This window comes from Balaenoptera musculus, chromosome 6 (genome assembly GCF_009873245.2).
Source record: "Balaenoptera musculus isolate JJ_BM4_2016_0621 chromosome 6, mBalMus1.pri.v3, whole genome shotgun sequence".
Lineage (NCBI taxonomy): Eukaryota > Metazoa > Chordata > Mammalia > Artiodactyla > Balaenopteridae > Balaenoptera > Balaenoptera musculus.
In genome coordinates, this window is record NC_045790.1 from 59338907 (window position 1) to 59344906 (window position 6000).

Below are 6000 nucleotides of genomic sequence, written 5' to 3' on the forward strand. Positions count from 1 at the left end.
GGATGGGCAGTTAATTGAACCCAGTGTTTATATTTTATTTATTTATTTATTTATGGCTGTGTTGGGTCTTCGTTTCTGTGCGAGGGCTTTCTCTAGTTGCGGCAAGCGGGGGCCACTCTTCATCGCGGTGTGCGGGCCTCTCACTACCGCGGCCTCTCTTGTTGCGGAGCACAGGCTCCAGACGCGCAGGCTCAGTAGTTGTGGCTCACGGGCCCCGCTTCTCCGCAGCATGTGGGATCCTCCCAGACCAGGGCTCGAACCCGTGTCCCCTGCATTGGCAGGCAGATTCTCAACCACTGCGCCACCAGGGAAGCCCTAAATAAATTTATTTCATTAAAAAAAAAAAAGAAAAGCCACTGGGCAGAAAGGTAGAACCATCTACTGATAAATAAGGCTTGGGGGGGAGCTTGGGATAGGAAGAGATAATGCAGGACTTTTAAGTGTCCTGAGGGCCATTAGAATGATCCAATTTGCATTTTAAAAGATCACTGAGTAGAGAAGAGATATCAAGGGGGGTAGAGTGCATACAGAGGTGGTACCAGGTGGAGACTAGAAGACTGATCTGATTCATATTTAGGAAGCAGAAGTGACAAGGTTTGGTGATGGTACAAATGCGAGGGCTGAAGAGCCATGAGGTGTCTGGGATAACCCTCAGGTTTCCCAAGTTAACAGTGAAATGGAGTGAGGTGCAAGAAAAACTCAGAGGACCAGAGCTGAGAGGAAAGATCACAGTTTGGCCTGTTATAGTTAACAGGTAGAGATGCCAAATTAATAACTAAAACTGGATGGAAATATAAAACAAAGAAGTCATCAGCAAAACGGTTTTGATGATACATTATTCTGCTCCTTAAATATTTACCCACAGTAATGTATAATACAAACCCAGAAGAATCTAGAATAAATTTTAAAGTCTCACAGAAACAGACTCACAGCCTTAGAAAAACAAACTTATGATTACCAAAGGGGAAAAGCTGGGGTGGGATAAATTAGGATAAATCAGAGGTTGGGATTAACATGCACACACAACTATATATCAAATAGATAATCAACAAGGACTTACTGTATAGCACAGAGAACTCTACTCAATACTCTGTAATAAACTCTATGGGAAAAAAATCTGAAAAAAAAATAGATATATGTATAACTGAGTCACTTTGCTGTATACCTGAAACTAATACAACATTGTAAATCAACTATACTCCAATATAAAATAAAAATTAAATTAAAAAAATTTTAGTCTCTATGGAGCAGCAATTCATAAATACCACAGTAGCTGAAGCCAATGTGTATCTGAAAATACAGAGCAAAAGCAACGGTGTAACTAAACAGTCACATTCAAAATAATCCTCTTTTATGAAATAGTAAGGAATCACTTGTCTATTGTGTTCACAATATGCTCCATATCTAACACAGTGCATGGCACATAAGAGGTGTGATCTATTGAAGACAAGTACCCACTACTAGGCAGAATAAACCACAGCAAAAATAAAACAAATGGCGCAAATAACAAGCAATTCTGCAAGGAAAAACTGTACTATGAAACATACAAATGTATAAATAAGGACATTTCTCAGGGAAAAAAAGGGAAATGAGTTATTTAGCACAAACTCAGTTCTCATACCCAAATAGATGCTATGTTCTGGTCCCTAAGAATCAGCTTAATTTCAAGTTTCTAGGGAAGACCACCCCAGGCAACCTCACTAATCCCTAGAAGTCCCTACATATGAGAAAGAATAGAAATGTAATAAAAGCTTGATGTTGAAAAGCTATAGTAAAATCTCATCTAGGTTATTAAAACAAAACAAAAAAGGTTAAAAATGGCAATTACTAATGATTTTTTTTCCTCTAAAGTCTCCTGTTTCCAGATTTTCTAACAAACATGGATTTTAACTGGTTTTTTCTCCTGTTCCCAAAGGTCATACTGATACATAGGAGAAAAATCCAAAGATGCACATAAACACGAAGGAGACAAATTAACCATACTCCCATTGCCCAGAAGTAACCACTTTCAATATTTCATGTGGAGCTTTTTCTGTGCATACATGGGGATGGAAAGTAAAGAGTGATACACAACTAGACTTAAGTCTATAAATGAGATTACAGAACACTGCTATGGCAAGTATATAGGACTGAGGAAAGACTAACCTAAAGTGACAACTGAGCTGAGCTATCTGAAGGATGAGATGGAATTAACCAGACAAAGAAGCACAGGCTGCTAGGCAGGGAGAACAAGAATGTGTGCTGGGTACCGAACCCCATCAAGCCAGGCAACTGGGAAGAGGGAGGAGACTGGCTGGGCAAAGCCTTGTTGAGCGGACTCAGGGAAAGAATGAGGTGAGGCCATTGAAAGAGAAACAAGGTAAACGGACTCCTCAAAGGGAATGTCCCAATTGCTTAGGTGGGAAAAGGATTAGGCCCTACAAGTGTGGACTTAGATGATCAGCATCTTCTCCCAAAGGGTATAAAGAGTAGGGGCACAGGGGAATCTTTGGGGAGGGGAGAGAGGGGTGAAGCTGCAGGGAGAAAAATAATAATCCGATATTTTAAATTTATATTTTAGGCCCCAAAAACCCTTCTAGATTGATAAGGATAAAGAAAATGCAGTGACTTTAACTATGGTACAACTCCCAAGAAATTCATATCAGAAATGAAGGTAGGGAGAGAAGCATTAACTATTCATATTACAAAAAAGAAAATATAAATTTTAAAAGATTGAAAGACCTGCATCAGACACTGAGTTTACTGACAGCATGTAATGTACCTGTTTTATCATCATATCTGTAATAAACATACAACAAATAAATCAATATCAAGGGAATAATCATTATGAGTATTACATATGAAAAAAGACTGGGCTAACAGAAAGGGACGATCTTAATGACATCCAGACAAGAAAAACACAGCACTATACTCAGGACAAAGCCACATACAGAGAATTCTGCCTCTAAGAAGTGATCTTGGTAGTGAACCAGGAAAGAGTCAGTAGGCCCCTCAAAGGGGTCTATCAATACTACTATCCCTACCTGCTCATTCACTCATTCAAGAGAAAATGTTTAATCCAGAAATTCCACTACTAGGTATATATCCAAGAGTTAAAAATATATATATATGCATACAAAAACTAGTTCATGAATGTTCATAGCAGCATTACTCATGACAGCCAAAATGTAGAAACAACCCAAACGCCCATCAACCAACAAACAGACAAAATGTGATATATCCATACAGTGGAATATTATTCAGCCATAAAAATGAATAAAGTACTGAAATATGCTATATATAACACGGATGAACTTTGAAAACATTATGCTAAGTGAAAAAAATCTAGCCACAAAAGATCAAGTATACTATGATTACATTTATATGGAAAGTCCAGAAGAGGCAAGTCTACTGAGCCAGAAAGCAGATTAGCCCTTGCCTGGGGCTGGGGTGAAGATTGGGTTTGGAAGAAATGGACAGTAACTGCTAATGGGAAAGTATTCCTTTTTGAGGTGATAAAAATGTCCTAAAATTGATTGTGCTGATGGTTGCACAATTCTATACATATACTAAAAACCATGAAAAAAAATCCACTTTAAATAGGTGGATTTCATGGTATATGAATTATATCTCAATAAAGCTGTTATTAAGAAAGAGGGTGTTTTGAGCACCTGGGGCACTATGGTAAACTGCTGGAAACAGAACAAAGAAAACACAGACACGCACACACATAAAACCTGTCCTCAGAGCTCTTAACATTGTAGTAGAGGAGAAAAGGCAATCAACAGGCAATTAGAAAACAATGAGAAAAGCAAAGAATTCAGACTGTTCCCCAGCGGCACCTAACCTAGCCCCGTATGATTACGATGTCTAGAAGAGAACTCAATATACCAGATTTTCGTCCTTAAATTGAAATTTAAGTCTAAGAAACTTTTTTTAAAATTAAGTACCTGTTCAGCCTCTTAAAATCTGCGTTCTACTGAATATTAACAGACTCTTCTTTTAAGCATTTGCGCACATGCAATGTTTAAAACATGTTTTTAACTTTACAAAAGCAACAGATTACAGTCTGTTAATAAAATGAAACAAGTCTCCGATTTAAACTGTATTGCCAAGTTCGTGGGGTGCTGTAAAGATTATGTGCAAACTTTTCATAAGACCTTAAATTGGAAGAAAGAGGGCCTAAAAAACCCGAACCGTGTGACACATTCCAAAACAAAGCCTGGGAGTTGGGAGGGGACCCGCAAGGTAGGAGAACTAGACTAATGATCATAAAGAACTGAGTGCTACAAAATAAAAATGGACCTTTAAGATTTAAAGCCACTAATTTTCAAACACGACGCTTCGAAATTAGAATATTAGTAACCGTTGCCATAGAAACAGTGACGCTGAGTTTCCCGAGATTAAAAATAAAAAAATACTGCAAATTCAAGTGGGTGAAATAGGGCAAAGTTTGGTCCGAACGTAGGTGAACCGAGCCTACCAAGAAACTTCCACAAGGTTGAGTGGACCGACTGCAACTTTTAACCTACACTTCCGAAGCAGCGCTTGATAAATCACCCCGCAGGGTAATTTACCAACTGCTAAAAAAAAAATAAAGTTTGCCCTCTCTTCTCCAGGGGGAGGAACCACACAAAAACCCTCCCTGGCATTCGCCCACAACCAAAACCAGACCGTGCAGACGTGCGTGGTTGCAGCTCAAGGGGAGGCTGGCTCCGAGTTCACCCGGAAAGCATCCGAATCGAGCCCTGCTGGTTTCATTGGCTGAGCCCCGAGGAAAACCCCAAGCTCGAGCCCGGAGCCCCAGCCTGCCTGGCTCCTTTCTTCACATTCCCACCCCCCGCCACGTCCCATGCCTGGCATTCCACGCGACCCGATCCAACTCATACTTATTAAGCACCCACTGTCTACACCGCATCGTGGCGAAAGGCACTGCAGGAAGAAATGGCCCCACGCTGGAAAAACCAAAAGGATAGCCACAGCGGCTAAGGACGGACCCGAGAGAGGAGCTGGCTACCTACGGTGGGGTGGTCTGGAGAGGAGCCCTCACCCCCACCCCACGGGTCATGAGAGTCCCAGGGAAGAGATGGCCCCGAGGGGCGCACCAGGCCCGGCCTCCGCGGAGTCCACCGCAGACTGGGCTGGGAGGGGAAAGGTAAGGAGTAGGCATCCCCGGACCACCCGCGCGCTCCTCTGTTCCAAGGAGCGCGACCCCGACTCCGGCCCCCGGGAGAACGGCGAGCCTGGGGACCGAACCCCCGGAGGGCCGGAGCGGGCTGTCACTGGCTCTCGCCTCCCACCCCTGAGACCATGGCCGGCCGCTCTCTCGCCAGCGTGACAGTCGCGGCGGCCGCGGACCTGGCGTCTCTGGCCCGGCGTCTCCGCTCCGCCGAACGCCGGCACCCACTGCTGCCCCGCGCAGAGCGGGGCAGTGCCGGGAAGACCGCCCGGGCCCCTCCCCCCCCCCCGTCCCCATCCCCCGGACTCCGGAAAAGCGGTTACCTGGCCCGCGGGCGGGGGAGAAGACACGACCCAGAAGAGGAAGGTGAGAAGGCAAACGGTGGCCTCCGGCCCAGGGAGATTCGGGAAATTTGGGAGACTTGTTCCGCACTGGGTGACAGCTGTTCCCTGCGCACGCGCACCCGGTCCCAGTCGCCCGATGACTCCGCCGCTACTCACCCTCCCGTCGAGGGGCAGGGAGACAGCGGCAAAGGCGCGCGCACAGCGCCAGCCGGTTCTCCCTGCGCGAGGGCGCGCGCGCCATCACGTGACCGCTGGGGCCCGGCACTTAGTGGGTCACGTGAACTTCCAAACAGCTTAAAGGTGCCAGGCACCTTCTTGCTTTGGGCTTAATCTTCTGCAGTGTTCTTAGCTTAGGCTCCCAGCGCGCTTCGTGTTTTCTGGAGACGGACATGTCCCCTTTTGCCCAGAAGGGGAAGACACTTGAGCAGAAGGAAGGAACAGGTGCACAGAACCTTGCCTGGAAGCGCCTACCGGGTTCCCGCAGGGCTGGACCTGATG

General features: G+C 44.8%; 1 protein-coding gene across 6 annotated transcripts in view; it reads right to left on the minus strand.

The window, feature by feature from the left end:
- Window positions 1-5669, minus strand: part of KDM4C (lysine demethylase 4C) — a 410124-nt gene extending 404455 nt beyond the window's left edge. For 2 of the 6 annotated variants that reach the window (XM_036854789.1, XM_036854791.1), the window contains exon 1: window positions 5482-5669. The gene's annotated coding sequence lies outside the window, so the exon portion shown is untranslated. The remainder of the gene's footprint in view (window positions 1-5481) is intronic. The other 4 variants (XM_036854785.1, XM_036854786.1, XM_036854787.1 and 1 more) reach the window with 4 other exon arrangements.
- Window positions 5670-6000: the final 331 nt, after the last annotated feature.